Source organism: Amblyomma americanum, chromosome 9 (genome assembly GCF_052857255.1).
Source record: "Amblyomma americanum isolate KBUSLIRL-KWMA chromosome 9, ASM5285725v1, whole genome shotgun sequence".
Taxonomy (NCBI): Eukaryota; Metazoa; Arthropoda; class Arachnida; order Ixodida; family Ixodidae; genus Amblyomma; species Amblyomma americanum.
The window spans coordinates 141,052,420-141,071,105 of record NC_135505.1 but is presented as its reverse complement, the minus strand read 5'-3'; the positions used below and the strand labels follow the sequence as shown (position 1 = coordinate 141,071,105).

Sequence of the window (18,686 nt, the reverse complement as noted above, 5' to 3'; positions counted from 1 at the left end):
TTTCCTTTGTTTCTATATCGCTCTTATCGTCTGTCATTCCAAGTGACAGATCTTGGAGATAATGAGGGTGTGCCGCCGCTTGAGCCAACGGCTAAAATCGACAGCAATTACAAACCCAATACAACTTGAATGAAATTTTCATTATTATGCGTCCCTGCGGCCTTCACGCAAAACACTTTTCACGAAGGTTCAGCTAAGTTGAAGGTTTATGGTCTATGGAGGTTTAACATCCCAAAGCCACTGCGGTTATGAGGGACGCCGTAGTAGTAGTTGTAGTAGTAAGTGGTTTTATTAAAATGATAAAAATAAAGGAAAATATTTTTGCTAGCCCCGGCATCTGCCATCGATACTGAAGCACCTGAGCTGGGGCAGCGGAAATAAAGGATAGCAGGCAGAATGGAGAAATGAAATCAAAAAGGTGAGGTGGCAGGAAGAGAGGATAGGGGGAGAGGTAATATGTACAAACTACACAATAAGAAATGTGTCCAGGTTGTGCGGCGCGTGATTAGTTCATGATGGAGCAATAAAAACGCGCACAGCACTATGTTGACTACAACTGGAGTGGGGCGTCCAGTTAATCGTCCAAGGTAGAACTCGCTGAGCGTTCGGTCACTGCGTGTAACTACCTGGCGGAGAACAGACGGGACGTCAAGCCCGTCTGTTCGAGGAATGCACAGAGGCTCACCAAGGTTCACTCACGGGTGCGCGCTCTGCCCAGCGGCCATAATAGCGTCTTGAGGGAGTCTGGTAGTATGCCAAGCGCCCTACAGGCCGCAAGCATATCGCGACGAGCATCGGCGAGCGCGGCACGGTGAAGGAGCAGGTGTTCTAGTGTTTCCACTACACCGCATCCGTCACACACATCACTCGTCGCGATTCCGTGACTCTCCCGTCGTTCCCCGGGCCACACGCAGCCAATGCGCGCGCGGAGTATCATTGCACGTTGCGACCGCGTAAGTGCGCGACAGCCGCTAATGGAGGAGGGCCCGGAATTTTCGACCATTGGGGTTCTTTAACGTGCACTGGCATCGCACAGTATACGGGCCTCTAGAATTTCTGAAGGAGGAGTGAGCTTTGTTTCAACATATGCGAACGAATATACTTCACTTTGGCACCAGAAATGAAAATTCCAAATAGCCTGCACAATCGGCCACATTGCACGATGAGCGAGAACAAACGGTTGAAGAACAGCAACTAACAATTGCTCTTGGCACCCCTTAGAGCCTGTCAAGCAAACAGACCGGGTTCACGAAAGTTAACCAGGGCGCTCGGCTACTGATCCGGAGTACCCGGGTTCGAACCCGACTGCGGCGGCAGCGTTTCGATGGAGGCGAAACGCAAAGGCGCCCCTGTGCTGTGCGATTTCTGCACGTTAATGATCCCCAGGTGGTCGAAATTATTCCAGAGCCCTCCACTACGGCACCTCTTTCTTCCTTTCTTCTCTCAGTCCCTCCTTTATCCCTTCCCTTACGGCGCGGTTCAGGTGTCCGCCGATATGTTGGACAGATACTGGGCCATTTCCACCCCCCTAAAAAAAAAAACATTTTTTTCCATTCATCTTTCCAAGTGCTGCACCCTTGGTTACGGCGTTTGGTTTCTGGTCATGAGGGTGATCGTGGTAGAAACTTCTCTTGCCAATGGCATAGACGGCGGGCGCGTGGCGGCCACTTGCGAATGCAGGCGAAACGAAATAATAATAATAAACGCGGTCCATGTGCTGTGCGATGTCTGTGCACGTTGGATAATGGTTTTTGAGAAGGGTAAGACACAGTAATTGTCTCACTTCTCGGTGGTGGTGGTCAGACTTTATTTTGGGAGAGAATCCGCAGGCCCGCAGGCCCCCTGGGTCTCCGCACGACCCCACTCACGGTCTAAACGTTCATGTGGTGTTGGTCCATGACGTATGAATAGCCGGCTGACGGCGATCTTCTGCCTGCATGGTTAGGTCCGCTGACCGTATTGAGGTCTCCCAGTCTTCCCAGTTTAGGAGAGGCACCGGCCCGGCAGGGGGAGGGGACGCCTGGCATGATAGTAGGATGTGGGTGGCGGTGGCTTTGGAGTGAGAGCACAAGGTGCATATTGTGGGTATCAGCATAAATTTAGAAAAATTAGCTGGTGCAGTCAGCATTCGCGTCGGCAGGCGATGCTAAAGTGACTGTTCTCTAGTAGTGACGGGCGGGTTGACGGTTATATGAGGCGCTCAGCGCGGCGGTTTGCGGTGAGCTCAGCAAACGAGTGCACACACCCCTTCGAGAAATCCCCTGCGAGAGCAGCTTGTGGGCACCTCAACCGCGCCTCATCAAAGGGATGAAAAAGTGAGCGAGAGTTAGAGACGCCATTCAGGAGTGTTCCGGGTGAATTTCTACTACCCTAATAATAATTGGTTTTGGGGGAAAGGAAATGGCGCAGTATCTGTCTCATATATCGTTGGGCACCTGAACCGCGCCGTAAGGGAAGGGACAAAGGAGGGAGTAAAAGAAGAAAGGACCACCGTAATGTTCTTTAACATGTTCTAGCATGGCGCAGAACACAGGTGCCTTATGCCTTTCGCCGCCACTCATTCGCTCGCGGCGTGGTTGAGGTGTCCATCGAGTGATACTGCCTCCGCGTCTTTCCTTCCAACAGAACTGTTTTTCAAGTGGCCGAGGGCTATCGCACCTTTTCCCAACTACGATTTGTGGAGAACGGGACGATACACGGGACTGAGAATGAGCATGGTAAATGGCACCTTTTCCCAACTACGATTTGTGGAGAACGGGACGATACACGGGACTGAGAATGAGCATGGTAAATGGGTTCAGAATTTTACGATGCACGACTGGTTTTATAGCTTGGCGGGCATAAATGAGCGATCAGCGCAGATTTAAGCGCGGTCTTTTTTTCCTTATATTTGGTACCAGATTCTTATGCTTATTTTTCTCTGTGCAAAAACGTTTATGTGGCCCGGTGAAAGTCCTGTTTGCATACGAAGTAATTGCGTACGGACAGGACGAATAATAATAATAATAATAATAATAATAATAATAATAATAATAATAATAATAGGTTTGGGGGATAGGAAATGGCGCAGTATCTGTTTCATATATTCATATATCGGCGGACACTTGAACCGCGCCGTAAGGGAAAGGATAAAGGTGGGAGTGAAATAAGAAAGGAAGAGGTGCCGTAGTGGAGGGCTCCGGAATATTTTCGACCACCTGGAGATTTTTACTGTGCACTGACATCGCACAGCACACTGGCGCCTTAGCGTTTTGCCTCCATATAAACGCAGCCGCCGACAGGACGAATGAAATGCATCTCGGTGCAAGAAAGGCGACACGCGTTCAGCACGCGGCCGTCGAAAGCTGAGGAAGCGCGGAATGTTCGTTCGATCGTGCGCTCAAGATATTCCAGGCTCTCCACGAGTACCTACCGCCATCTAGCGATCATTTTAGCAATATCGGCGCAGCCCCGCCTTTTCCTGTGGATTTCGAGCACCGGCGGCTGCCACGCGGTCCTTTTTTCTACTCTCTCTTTCGACTCCGTTCCTCTCTCTCCTGTCGATAGCGCGAGCGTGCGGCGAGCTTGTTGCAAGAGAGCACTTCCCGACCACTCACTTTCCGAAGGCGAAAAAGCGGCTGTGCGCAAAAAAAAAAATAAATAGATGAAATGGAGATAGCAGCGTCTCCCTGGCGTGTTTTCTTACGGCGGCTGCGCCGCCATTTCCCCCCTCAGCCCAGCACTCTGCGTTTTTTTTTTTCTCTCTCTCGGGCTCCTCTCTCCCCTCTGCATTTTTCTTTGCTTTCATGTCCCGAGGCCTAGCACGCTCCTCGCTGGAGAGGCTTTTCCGGTCCGCATTTCTTTGCACTCCTCCTTTTTGTTTTTTCGTGTCAGGATATATAGCCTCCGGTGCACGGCGACAGAAGAATGAAAACGCGCAGTTCGTTCCCGTGCACTCTCTGCACGACTTCCAACACCGCCGCTTCTTTGAACAACTCCTTTTTCACCCTGCATTCTGCAACCCCGGCCCCGCGCAGCTGCCTACCTCTCGTTCCGCTTTTACTGGCCTCCCTCTCCCCGCACGGTCATTCGGTTTGGCGCGCGTTTTTAGAAGCCGGGGAAGCGGGGAAAATGGCTTCCGCTCAAGGATTTTCTTGCTGCCTCTGTCGGAGACGCGATGCAGCCGACCTTATGGAGAGCCGTACGTATAATAACGACGTCTAACGAGCTTGAACGGACCAGCAAATAAGCGGAAGAACTGCTGCTTCGGCGAATATTGTGTTCGTGGCTTTTGTCGGCCGGCGCCATTGTGTGCATTTGATTTGGAACCTTGTTGCGCTAGGTTTAGAATATTTGCGCACCTAGCGTGGAATGCAAGGAATCTGAGCGGCGGATCAGTTTCCCAATGGGCACTGGAACTCCCTTGAATGTCCTGCGGGCATCCTGAACATCCGCAGGATGTCCATGTGAGTTTTAATGTCCACTGGGAAATTTATGCTGTTGGATAGATTAATATCGTGTAGGCGCGATAAAATGCTTGAAACCGGAGTACGAGACGTTTTGCTCTATCAGGAACGCTACTCTGAAACAGAGGACGCACATTGATATTGTATGCAATTATTCAGCCGTTTGGTTTTGAATTTTCGCCATATTCTCTCGCAGGAACCGTATTGAAGAGGGAATCATCGGATACCGCGTGCAGACTTCTTCAACGTACGCTTCGTCACTGAAGTTTTTCGAACTTGTAAACTGGCCGCACCAAAATCTTGTCAACCATGTTACTACAAATAAACCGAAACAGCGGTGCTACGAATATTTATTCGCGAGTAGTGGCGTACTGCAGAGATTGATTGATCAGGTGTCGCATGTGCACAATTTTTTTCAGGAAATGTGTTCACCGCAGCACAATATACCTGAGCAACAGCGGACATTTCAAACTAGAAGAGCAGACGGCGCAGGAACGTCAGATATCAATACGAATGGGAACGCCTAGGTCTGAAATGGCGTGCCGAATTGTGTAGGTAGCCATGCATATGTTCGTTTATGCTTGATATTAAAGAAAAAAAAAAGTCAAGAAAAAAATTTGTAGCAGAGCGTGGTTTCGATCCACGGACCTCTGGGTTATGGGCCCAGCACGCTTCCACTGCGCCACTCTGCTAAGTGATCAGCGGTGTATATTTAGTGCTTTATAAATCAAAATACACTTTTTTATTATGATTTAATTGTTATTTTGGTTCACATTTTGGTTGTCACAAATGGCATGGAAGCTCAGAGTTCTCTTATGTTTCTGTCTGCGTACGTAACCATACCGTGCAAATCAGTATAATGTCTCTACAGCGGGGTTTTTATTATTTTTTTTTTCAATATATCAGAAGCATATGGTACTTTGTGTTCGACGGAACACGTTGGACTGCAGCTGTTATAGCTTTGACAAGCCTGCACTACATCGTTTACTCATGGCATCTTCATCTTCAACTGGTGTTGTATGGCTTCGCTGGGCTCCCTAGCACTGAGGATTTTGTAGTTTCCAATGACAGCTGGTACGTATGCGTCGAACGTACGCACATAGAAATTGGAAATTGGTTTTTGGGGAAAGGAAATGACGCAGTATCTGTCTCGCATATCGGCGGACACCTGAACCGCGCCGTAAGGGAAGGGATAAAGGCGTGAAAAACCGTCATTCGTGGCGTCTGTGCAGATCTGCTTCGCGTTCAGGTGTCGGCCAGACATATGCGATTTGGTGGTGGTAGTGGTTTTTTATTAAAATAATAGTAAAAAGGAAGGAAAAGATTTTTGCTAGCCCCGGCATCTGCCATCGATACTGAAGCACCTGAGCTGGGGCAGAGGAAATAAAGGATAGCAGGCAGAATGGAGAAATGAAATGAAAGAGGTGAGTTTTCAGTTTTCATACAGCAGATGGCAAGGCTATAATAGTGCACAAAACGAGCAAATATCGCTTGTAAAGAACAGAAAATAAAGAACGCCATAAAATTTGCTGTGATGCGTTTTTCCAAAAAGCATAAGTACATAATTGTGTACCAGAGAGAACACGATTACCTACTCACAACATACTTTTGTGTTTCAAAGAGATTATATATCTACAGTACATATTTCTCGGTGGCATTACATCTTCCTTAGAGCGCCGCAAATTACAAAAAATAATTGCTAAATCAACTAATTCACGAGCAAATTAAGTCAGTGACGAAGGGCAAAAAGGATGGAATTAACCCCGGAATAGAATTTATCTAATCCCCGCCAGGTTTTATTGATCTAGAGAAGCAAATTTTTCCTAACCGATATCTATAATAAAAGATTTAAAATGGCCCCCAAAGAAGTGTCATTTCGTAAAACTTTTAATGACAGAATTCAATGGCGGATTCTGTCAGTGATTTTTTTTTAATTTCTGCTTTTTCTTGCTGTCTTCACCGCAAGGGTACGTAGGATCGTTGTCGAACGGCAGGAGGTATTGCATTGCGTTCTGACGTGTATTTTTAGTCAAATACCAGTGCGACTTGATACCGTTCTTGTTGTTGTCATTTTTATTGTTTTTCGTCCGTAATATTCGTTTCAGCATACCTGAGAGGAGCGAAAAAAAAAAAAGACCTCGAGCACTGTAGGAGCGATCTGTTCAGCGACTGCAAAACACGCCTTTCAAACTAGTCTGATTGGGCCGCATTGCCAGTCATATCCAGTTACCGCTGCTTACGTTCCAGGGAAGACGCGGATCGATAGACAATGCGGCGGTGCGTTGCGTTAGAGAAGAATAGAAAAAAAGAGGAAAATGTGAACTCCGATACGTTCCATCTTTCCGTTCTGGAACGAGGGGGTGATAGTGAAAGTCAGGCTCCCGCTTCTCTGAGCGAATCTCTGTCCGGTGTAATCGCCAAGAAAACACCGGAAAAACTACGAACAAAATAACTAAAAAACACCCCAAGAACGCGGTTTTCTTGGTCCGTGCCAGCCACGTGCGGTAAGCAGGGGAGAAAAGAGAGTCAGGTGGGGAATTGTAATTAAGAAAACGCCTCCGCTGGCGCTGGCCAACACTGGTTGGAGGTTGTTGCGAAAGGCCATGACGTCGACGACTGATGACAGGGCATTTTTGGCGTATTGTAAATAGGAAGACGCACAAGTCTTGTCCTACCACCAGGCGCCAGTCTTCAATTGTGAACAGCTTTAATTTCAGCTAGAATCGGGGCTGAACTTATGAGAAGTGGGGGGGGGGGGGGGGGGGGGGAGACAGAGGCAACAGTCGCACCCCCGTCCTCCACCCTTCCTGTCCAAGAGATACATTCTGCATAGAAAAACAACACCGAACCCCATTTTTCGGCGGAAAAAGCCTAAGAAATACATGGTTCAAATGAAACCCCCCCCCCCCCCCCCCCCCATATCATATGTCCTCTCCAAGAGGACCCATAAATATATAGGATGTGCGGCGACTCTGTCCTGAACAGGACTGTTCTGCGCATGCGTAAGGGTGCCCCACTATTCCCCTAACCAATAGAGTCCGCCTATTCTGAAAGTCAATTAACAAACAGCATGGGAAGAAACAGCGCCATGTTGTGTCATATTCACTAAGTTCGACCGCGAATAGGCCTTATTCGTACTTATCAATGAAGCGTTACTTCACACGTAAAACGGCTGAAAAAGTGCACGTTACGCTAATTTCGAGTTGTTTTATTTTTGTCTACTAACAGCTGATAAAATGGGTTAAAGCCGTCTGCAATGCGAGATTGATGTTCATTTTGAGAGCAAGGAAGATGCGAGAAATTTAGTACCGGTTCCTCGCGCACCTGAACGTCCCCATAACCTGGATTAACAACGCAATCAGCAGATGTTGTGTGCATGCATGTCGCCTTGTCTTCTCTGCGCAGCTTGTTATATAGGCCGCTTGTATGCGGTAATCACAAACCACTTTTCCATCGCATTGCCTCGAATTACCAGCCAAAACGGAGTTCCGTGGCCGCTGCATGCTCACCACCATAAAAAGCGCCTATGTTGTCTTTGTCGTCGTGCCTACTATGCTCACTAAGGACGCACTGTATATATATATATATATATATATATATATATATATATATATATATATATATATATATATATATATATATATATATATATATATATATATATATATATATATATATATATCTCGCTCATTGTCAGGGAGGGACTGAATATCGTGCACTGAGTTATAGTTACATCACAAGGAGGGCGAATTTGTGACCACCTGCTTAGCAAGAACCAACAAAAGCTAAAAGAGGCGCAATTTTCCTCAAGCAAAACGCAGTCACTGGAATAAAAACCTTGGTTTTGAATGCACTGACTCATATAATCCAAATGAAAACAGGGAACCTGATCAGCAGGTCAAAAACGTGAAGGCAAACAACAGAAAAACACCGACATAAGGTGAAATCTACGAAAAAGGAAACTGACCCGCACAGACCTTTCTCTCTATAGGTGCGACTGCTTCTTAAGTCATGCACGCTTTTCGAAACGCTGGAGGCGGTGGTGTCTCTCCAGGACCATGAAAGATTGTCGTGGCGTAATAATGGCTAATATTGGGGCTGCGTGTATGTAATGTCGATATTTACGGCGGCGATGTGTTTTAGCAACGGTAATTAAATTTTGCCTATCACATTTTGTAGTGCGTGTAATATATCATCATTCCTGTATGACCCTGAAAGAGACTTACAGTATCGGCGCATAGATAAAATAAAACACAATGCGACGACGGAGCACCGTTGGGCACCATTACTAGCGTCGTTCGTATCATGGAAGCCACCGTCGCTGGCGCGATTTGACGCGCAAATTGGCAGTCGCTCGCTTTGCTGTGTCACAGTTACGGCGCATTCACCCTGCAAAAATGGCTCTTCGCACACAAAATGGCACAACTGCCAAGGGATCCCTTTTGACTTGGCCCTATTTCATTGGTGCAATCGTGTTGTCAGGATGGCCGAGCGGTCCAAGGCGCTGCGTTCAGGTCGCAGTCTGGTCTTCCAGGCGTGGGTTCGAATCCCACTTCTGACACAAATTTTTTTTTTCATTCATATTACTTTTTTTTTACTTTTGGCACTGACTTGTGGCCCACACGCACACAAATGTCATGAAATCAAACATAAAAGCGTTCTTTGATTTCTCTGTACGGTACGCAGAAACATCCAGCAGCGTCCTAGTAGAGCTAACTTGCGGAATTCGCTTTTTTTTTCTAGGTTCTTTTCACTGTACACATTACAACAAAAGGTCACAGTTAAGGCTCATTACTTTTAGTACCTGGCGCAATGAAAATATATGGCGTCGCTAGTCATGATGTCCTTTGAAAGCTGTCACGAAGAGCAAGGAACGTTAAGTACACTTCCGACAGTACGCATAAACGTCACTAATCAGTTAAAAATGTATATATCAACTTAAACTAACCGGCTGATGAGTCAAACTATAATTGCTGACGACACTATCCTAATGTTTTTATTCATTTACTTGCGAACTTGACCACGGTAAACGCGCTTTTATATAAATATACGCTTGCTATTATATGAACTGCTTTTCGCACCTTTTGTTTTCATCGTTGAATTTTCCGCCTGATGCGCGATGTAATTTTGATCGCTTTTTATTTTAAGCATTGGTTGAGATTTTTTCTTCATTTCTGCATATATATGTTTTACTACATGCAATTCACTCATTGTATATAACTTGTGATGGTCTATAAATGCTGTCGCCCCAAGTAAAGCCCAGTTCCAGGTAGCACCGAAACGTCACTACAGTGTGTTTTTCTTTTTGGTCATACATGAATACATCACTTTGAATGAGCTCTTTTTTCTTTCGCCTTCTGGAAACGTTACTGATATACGTTGGAATAACCTTTGTCAAACATATTCAGACGACAGATGTGCAACTTTCGCTAAAATGGTAAAGCAGCCCTCTAAAGCAAAAAGCCGAGCTAAAGCAAAAAGAGAGCCTGGAATACCTCTTTCCATTAAAAACGACCTCATCTCTTTCCTTAGCGCAGATTATATTCTGTTCTATAAAAGGTGGAAAGCGGCGTAAGGAAACATGGGCCAGCTATTCAGCAAGATTTATTATAACGTGTTCCACGCGGTGGCTTTGCCGTATATTCTCACTTTAGTGACATAACTGCTGGCCTAACGTGGTTATCTCACGGATTCCTACATTTAGCCTGCAGGATAAGCAAACCATACACGGTCCTGCCTATCTCTTGTCCTCCATAGAAATTTCATTCCACAATGCCGGGTGCCTGACGTTCACATCGTTGCCTGCACAGACGTCACGATCGCCGCAATGTTTGACATAGCACGGCGAAAGCCTGTTCTTTAAATCCGCTTTGCGCGCCACCATGCTCGCACTGTGGTAGAAGATATACGGTCGGCGCTTCTTAACGGTGCCCGTGACGTCACGAGCAGCCCACCTAAACATTTAGCATGCAAGATCCATGTCGCTATACCGTTCTTGCCCAAACGAATCGGGCCGCTCAGAATATCACGATGCCCGGAACCTCACTATGTTAACGGAGCCGCTATTAATCGCTGCATTACAAGGGATTTCCCCACAGCGCAAACTATGCCACTTCTCCCGACGACAAAACTGGTCGCGCAACGCCATTCTCCGCCTGATTTGGAATGTGACAGGCGCTCAGAACAGTCTAAATACAAAAATTTCTTTTCGGATTACCTATACTTATGAACCGACAGTAAAACTAGCATCAGACACAATAGCCCTAAAACTCATCCACTCTTCATCTATTCTGCAAGTTGGGCCTATACTATATAACTCTGCTAAACATGTAGTAGTCTGGCATAAATGATCTTACCTTTTCGACCTGTTGGGTTGCCGCAAGTTGATCATCCTGTGGACGTCGGTGGTCGAGGTTGCAGCATTAATTTATTTTATTCGTCTTGGAACAACTTTGTTTATAATAAGGAAAAAAAAAGCACAACTCCTTTAGCGCTGAGGCAAGAAACAACACACTGCTCCAGAAGTCGGGTTGATTTTTTTCTTTTTTTTTAGCCTTGATATGTGAGTGTGGCCGCACAAAGATGCTTCATCCGCCTTGCGCTGATCTTCCTTGTTCAGTGACTTCTTTTCAGGTTACTTGCTGTGGTGTGTCTGACGTCTCGGAAACTTAAAACTCGCATTTCATATTGGGTCAGTATTGGGTCAGTATATTGGGGCAGGGTACTGTCACCTGCTGTGCTCGTTTAGGAAGCTGCCTGGTCAATACAAAAAGTGTTTTCCGGCCTTCGCGGACGGCGTCGAACCCGCGACCTTTGCGCAGTACAGCAAGACACTAAAGTCACTGTGTCAAGCGGTGGACATTCCTAATAAATGGGCAAGTAATGCGAACTAGAGGGTCACATCAAATTTCGAGAATAAGCGTCATTAAAACGTCGCCGCGTGCTGGAAGACACAAAATGTATTCTTTACGGCTTGCACATATTATATCCTTATTAAACTCCGCGCAGATTATAACGCACATCTGTATTTTTTATGTAAAAAAAGACGCATAAGTTCTGCAGCCTAAGTGTTATTGGAAGTTAGAGAACCCGGTATGCTGTCACGTATACAGGGTGTTTCTCCTAAGATGTTCTACTTCTTTTTTTTAATAGGCTTTCCGAGTTCGAAGAGCGCTTTTTTCGGCATAGCATTGTCCGCGGTATAGCGCATCAGAATACAGCTAAGACGCGCTAACTAGTAGGCTGGTTAACTAATATTGAATAGTCAACTTTAATCATTGGTTTCTGGGGAAAGGAAATGGCGCGGTATCTGTCTCATATATCGTTGGACACCTGAACCACACCGTAAGGGAAGGGATAAGGGGGAGTGAAAGAAGAGCGGAAGAAAGAGGTACCGTAGTGGAGGGCTCCGGAATAATTTCGACCACCTGGGGATCTTTAACGTGCACGGACATCGTACAGCACACGGGCGCCTTAGCGTTTTGCCTCCATAAAAACGCAGCCGCCGCGGTCGGGTTCGAACCCGGGAACTCCGGATCAGTAAATAGCCAACTTTCTAAATATTGCTGTGGGTACCCTTATTTACTGAGAGACGTGCAGCCCACCGTAAGTGGGCTGCACATCCATATCAGCTTTCAGAATTTCGAAAACGCATTTACCCTCGGCACTGTGGCCCAACAAATGTTGGCTATTTCGATAAGTCACGTGCGCTGCAGGGGTTGATGTTCCTGCAAGCTTTTCGAAAGCGCGTTTATTTTGGTGCGATGGAGGCAATGCTTGTTGGGCCACAGCACCGAAGGTAACTGCGTTTTCGAAACTCTAAAAACTGATATGGATGTTACTTACTGTGGGCTACAAGTCTCTCGATAAATAAGGAGACTAACAGTAATAGTTGAAAAGTTAACTACTCAGTATTAGTTAACCAGCCTGCTAGTTAGCATATCTTAGTTGTATTCTGATGCGCTACACCGCTGAAAATGTTATGCCGAAAAAATCGCCGTTCTAACTCAAAAAACCTATTTTTGAAAACTGCAGTACATTTTAGGTGAAACGCCCTGAGCAGCCTTTAAATTCGGTTGCTTCGTCAGCATCAGTATCCTGCTCCCATTGGTCGGATAATTCAAGTTTATCGCGCTTAGTCATAACCTTATCTGTAATTTAAATATGTATGCTGCCGCCAATGTATGTGTTCAACTAAATATGCGCCTTAAGTTGTTGCATGTGCCTGAAGGCATAGAGACATGTAGCACAGAGCTCTGAGAATTGAAAAATAGCTGCTGAAGCTATAAGCCTGAAAATTCCTAAAATATATTTTGACTAACGCTGACAAATCCGACTTTTCCTAAAACTATCGCAAGAGCAACGGTGGAAATATCGTCTTTCAACTTTTCACCACGAATCCCGCAACAGTTAAAATATTTTCACATTCCCCCCCCTCCCCCCCCCCCCCCCCCCCCCCCCCCCCCCCAAATACAGCTCTCTTCTTTCCAACCTTTCTTTGATAGCAAATGTCAGCTTACACAACGGCTCCTAGGCCCAGTCAGGTTGCTAACTGCAGCTATTCGCTCTGCAGAGACGCCGAGTGACTGCATGCAGTGTTTTGAAAATAATTGAAATGAAATTTAGTGCGACCATCAACTGCTGTCAGCGTTCGAGCGACAGGTATCATTACGTGACCGTCGCTATTACGCAGGCGGTCCAGCTGCAATAATTTTAAGGCGCAGTGTCAAAAATTATCTCAACTGCTCTCACAGAAAATTATCTCAACTGCTCTCACAGAAACCTCTGTACACCCTTATCGGCACGCGCCTGAAAGCAGAAGTAGAATATGCGCAAGAGACGGCTTCGAAGTTCGATAACAAAATGGCTTTTCGCTACCTTGTACAATCAATACGCTGACACAAGACAGCTTCCTTTTTTCTTAGTCTTTCTGAAGGTCGCAGGGCCACGATATATATACTTCAAGAAACGCGAGGTCTGCCTTCCACCACCACTTCAAATGAGAGGCCAGTAAAAGACATACGCGGAGCTGTGACCTCCTTATCTATAGTCGGGTGCCCGACTGCCGACGGACGAGACGGGACGGCAGGGGCGGAGCTGGACACGTGTATATGTCGTGTTCTTTCGTTATTCAGCCACGTGTAGCTTGGCTGACGCGTTTGCAGTACTCCACCAAGTGCGCGCTAAAAACAAACGAACCGAAAGTCTGTCTGGTCCGCTCTTCCTGTCACAGGGTATAAAGAAAGTACAGTCGGCTCTTGATAACTGGAACTTGAATACGGCCGAAAATTTGTTCGAATTACGCGAAGTTTCGAATTAAAGGGGTGCCTTTTTTATAATGCGCTTGATGCTTACGGGGACGAAGCGTTAGTTCGAATAAACAGGAACTTCAAATTAGGCGAATTCGAATCAATCACGGTCCACTGTATATAGTAACACGAAAGCGGTGAAAAACGTGATGAAAAGAAGCATGAAAAAAAAAAAACGACGCTTGAAGAAAACTGAAATATGAGCGGGTATTATCTGCTATACGAACTAAATCAATAACCGAGCTTCAATCAATAACCTTCCTTCCTTCCGTGTGCTGTGCGATGTCAGTGCACGTTAAAGATCCCCAGGTGGTCCAAATTATTCCGGAGTCCTCCACTACGGCACCTCTCACTTCCTTTCTTCTTTCACTCCCTCCTTTATCCCTTCCCTTACGGCGCGGTTCAGGTGTCCAACGATATATGAGACAGATACTGCGCCATTTCCTTTCCCCCAAAACCAATTATTATTATTATGAATCAGTCGCCAGTCAAGCTTTCCATGTGGATTTCCCCAAGTTCGTCACTACATTCGACGTTCCGCACTGCCTAGGCTGCCCGAGATGCATGGTCACCTTTACGGGTTTAGGTTGTTCGTTCTGCGCATTACACGTGCCTCCTGAATGCGTTTTGTTTGATCACCTACCGGGAATGATAGCCTCTGCGCCTCTCCTTTTCTCATAACCCCCTCTCCAGCCCTAACAGCTGCCTTACAATATTTACGTGAAACACTCAACGCGCGTACTGTACGTTGTAAGTGCACGCTAAAGAATACCATGCGGTCGAAATTAGTCGGAGCCTCTTCCTTTTACCCAGTCTTCCATACCTTACCTCACGGCCTAGTTGAGGTGTCCACCGAGAAGCAAGACCGTTACTGTGCTTTTTTCCCCTCAAAATCCAATTTTCATTTGTAAGAAAATACTTGCCTTAACGCGTACGCATACTATACAGAGAAAAGTGAAATGACCCTGGAAGTGAGTTTACTGTTTTACTTCGGGACAGCTCGTGGTAACAGTGCAGTCATAAAATGACGAGCGCTCTATAACGGCAGAGCTAAGCGTTACTGCTATGCTGGGTTCCAACGAATAAAAATTTTAAACCCGCTTCAGTGATTAATTTATTCACTTTTCCTGCCGACAGTATACGTAGACATGCGTGGACCCCATTTTAGGCGCTGTAGATATCTCACGAAGTCAGCCGGTTAGGCTAGGTTAGGTTATGGAAACACGCAATGCAACTGTCTCACTCAACGTGGGCACCTGAAGGGAATGTAACAGTGGGAATTAGAAGTTAACAGTACCATAACCTTACGACTATAATTTTCATGCTAGTCGCGAACTTCCAATAAATTGAAGGCAGTCCCCCGGGGTGGATTAGGTTTCAAAGAAACGGACAATTGATATTTAAAGGTCTATGGTAGCGGAGTGATACGACCACATCGTTCCTTTTTTTCTGCTCTCTGTCCCTCTCAGCTATCATCGTATTTTGCACAAAAAGAACGCTCGACAAGGAAAAGCTATGCAGACTGCTCAAATATTCGTAGTGAGGAAGACCTTTGTAGCATATATGGCTGCGGTACAGGACTGATGTTAAGGCTAATTATATCCGCTTTCGCGGGCTGCCTTGCGCTCGACAGCGACTCTGTGTCAAATATAGCATCAATCATGTAAATGTTATCTGGACGCGATGCATCGGCCGCGCTGTTCGGGTGTCGTAACCGATGTCGCTCTTAGCAGCTCAGTCTTGCGGCTACTTGTGCAGCAGACGCCTGAAAATAAAAAAAAGAAAGAAAATATTGAATCGGAGAAAATGAGCATACAACCGCTGTGATAAAATACCAATATCGCAGCCTCTTCACTACACCAAGGCAAGAAAGGATCGAAGTTGCATTCCTTACTGTCTACTGGACAAGTCTTGGGAGAGTGCATGTGATTGCGTCGAGTGGATAAACTGATTGGACTTTTATACTTCTGCTATTACACTGCGATCAACTGCAAACGTCTGATTAGTTGACACTGAAGCCTGGGACGTTCGATCATAACTGCGCACGAAAAATAAAGCCAAAATTTGATCTGCTGTTCACCTAAACGCAGAAGTCGTCCTATTTCACACTAGAGTTCCATCAACGGTGTTACCGATACGTTGAGCCTATAGGTAGACAGGCGGGGGTCCGCATCTCTGCAATTGCGCAGTTAGAGAACATTAACATGACTGCACCTGTGACTGGATTGCAGGAGCTGCGCCTTCCGCTTCGGTGTCAATAAGTGGCACAGGGAAAACAGGCTGCAAGCACGCTGTTTCAAACTTACGTACGTATATCATGTATACGTCTTTTCAATGAAAGCGAGTAGCGATCTAGAATTCTGCTAAGATCCATATCTAAAGGCGCAAACATTCATGAAGCATGCTCGCAGACGAGAGCAATGCTCGCTCGGGATTGGTCACACGCATGACGACCAAGACCCCGACCAGTCAGGGAGCAACAGGCGACGGCCAATCACAAAGCTTTCTTGCAGGCGCGCGATCGGAGAAACTTTGCAATTCTGTTGTATGCCTTGCACGGTTAATTTCTGTGGTGGGACTATGTGAAAAGAAATTGTCTTATGCGTTGCAACTACGCTTTCTACTTGTGTTGCTGAGTTTCCGAAATACAGAGAAAAGAAGTATCTTTGCAAAAATCAGGATGTAATAATGAGCGCATTAATGATTTAATACGCTGCTGTATTAAAGGAATGAGATATGACACGTGTAAAAGCGGTGAATATTTGGCTGATCGATATATCGTGTGTTAATTAATTGAGCACAAAGTTTGGAGCATTCGCGCAACTGTTTTGTATGCTCACTAATGAGACACAAGTATGGTTTAAATGAGAAATACGATACTTTTATGGCCAATTTTAGAATTTTGGTCGCCTGAAATACGATGACCTCCAATTTCTAACGACACCCAAGATGCTACAAAAGACTAAAGACCCCGATAATAATATCTCTATCTCATAGTTAAAATTTTACTCCTGTTCTGGAAAAAGTAAGTCACGGCAGTTTTTTCTACGTGTCTGACTGGAACTGATCTTCTAGACTTCACGCTTTCGCAATCACTAAAATCGCTTAAAACGCATAGTTATTTGCCCGAAGCGTCCTAGAATAAATATTTCCGGAAGCAGAGCATAACAAAGCCACCCAGGCCACAATTAAACCTTTCACGGCTTGAGTTGCACTTCGAAAAAAAAAAAGAAGCATTGAAGGCGCTTCCATACATTCGTAAAATGCTGATCGCATTAATGATTGGTTCTTTGGGAGCCTAACGTTTTATGCTGGGCGCTTGGTTACTGATAGCACGCGAGTGCAGAGGCCTTTAGACAAACAAGTTGCAAACCACTGCCTGCGAATCAATATCCAGAGAAAAAACGTGCAACTTCACCGCAGTCGCGCTGAGCCAATGGCCTCCTTATCCAGCGGAGGTGGTGGAACGGTTTTAGAAAGCGGGCGCCGTGTCGCTAGCCGTGTCTCTAGATCCGAATGAGCTACGTTCGTTAAGCGTCTGACGCATTCTTTGGTGTTGGCGTTAAATCTACGACGTGGGGACCATTCCCGTCAGCCGCCATTTCAATATGGCGTTCCGCCCTCACGGACGGTGCCGGCGGCATTTGTTTTTTTCGTGTTTGCTTGTCGCCAAAAGGTCACGTGGTGTGTTTTTACGAACTAGGACGTTGTTTATCGAAATTTATCTTGATATAAAACTGGCAGATATTTAGTTATAGTCGAGCCGAAGCGGTGGTTTTGTGCGAAAACGAGATTTATTAACGCTGAGCGGCCATCTTGAACGTAGCAGACGATGCGGTGCCCGGATGTAGCCTCGCGAAAGGCTCGTCGTCTCGGGCGCGCCTAGCCTCTCGACCGGGGCTGCTCCGCAGTTGTCATGGCAACTGAGCCCGCACGTATCGATCGACACGTCATGATCACGTGACTTCTTTGTGCGCCTTCGTCACGTCGGCCGACGCGAGATGGAAAGACAGAAAAAAAAAATCGTGCTTTCTCTGCGCTCTCGCTCGTCGATAGCGGGAGGTTGTCACTCCAATCCCAGGAAGCTAACCGCAGCTAGTGTGCAGTGATAAGGGCCTCGGGGCTCGGCGCAGCTTGCGGAGCGAGGTTAGGGTTAGCGAGAGGAGCGGCCGCACATGTGGCGAGTGTCGAGGAGTGGATTCCGCTGTCGGCCATCTTGTGTCCTCGCCGCGCTGGGTGCACAGTTCGCACGGTGGAGGCTGGGTCGGAGGAGCGAAAGAAAAAAAAATAAATCATTGGAAAAGGGAAGGTATAGCGTTGGGAAGGAAAGCGCAGACTAATGCATTGAGCGAACGCAACTCCAGTGGTCGCTGGGCACGTCGCTCACCTTGTGTAATGCAATAAACTACGTAGCAAAAAAAAAAAAATCTTGTAGGTACAAAATATGTCAGAAGTGGGATTCGAACCCTCGCCCGGAAGACCGGACTGCGACCTGAACGCAGCGCCTTGGACCGCTCGGCCATCCTGACAACTTGAGGATCGTATTGCATAACGTTGTACTTAACATTAAGCACGCTATCTGTTCAATTTCATTTTGTTTTCAATTATTGATAAATAAATTTAAATGTGCTCGCTTTGCACTGTTTTTGCCAGCACATCAAGGCAAACTGAAAATAGCATTTCGGCCTGTTTTTGCTTGTATTTTTCCGGTTGTGGCGGAAGCTACAGCCTCTAGACAAAGGTAGTGGCGTATTCACGATGGTGGTTTCCTGACCGTGCTTTGTTGTTATTCGATGTGTACGCCTGACCGCTTTTTTCGAACACTGCAATGAACCGTCTCTGCACGTCTGCTTGCTGAGGCCCATCCTTCACTGAGCTCTGTCCGAAGCCGGACTTGTTCGACTAAAATGCCGAAAGGTTGCTGCGTGCCGTC

At 46.3% G+C, this 18,686-nt stretch overlaps 1 long non-coding RNA gene and 3 other non-coding genes across 4 annotated transcripts; 1 reads left to right on the top strand and 3 right to left on the bottom strand.

Moving 5' to 3' along the window:
• Positions 1-5,065: 5,065 nt before the first annotated feature.
• Positions 5,066-5,137, bottom strand: TRNAM-CAU (transfer RNA methionine (anticodon CAU)). Its single transcript has one exon. It is a non-coding gene; the product is annotated as a tRNA-Met (tRNA).
• A 3,785-nt stretch (positions 5,138-8,922) lies between these two features.
• Positions 8,923-9,006, top strand: TRNAL-CAG (transfer RNA leucine (anticodon CAG)). Its single transcript has one exon. It is a non-coding gene; the product is annotated as a tRNA-Leu (tRNA).
• Positions 9,007-15,205: 6,199 nt separating this feature from the next.
• LOC144104635 (uncharacterized) lies at positions 15,206-17,393 on the bottom strand. The gene is made up of 2 exons (XR_013308600.1): positions 17,172-17,393; positions 15,206-15,518 (listed from the first exon to the last, which is right to left on the bottom strand). It is a non-coding gene; the product is annotated as an uncharacterized LOC144104635 (long non-coding RNA).
• An 805-nt stretch (positions 17,394-18,198) lies between these two features.
• On the bottom strand, positions 18,199-18,282 carry TRNAL-CAG (transfer RNA leucine (anticodon CAG)). The gene has a single exon. It is a non-coding gene; the product is annotated as a tRNA-Leu (tRNA).
• Positions 18,283-18,686: the final 404 nt, after the last annotated feature.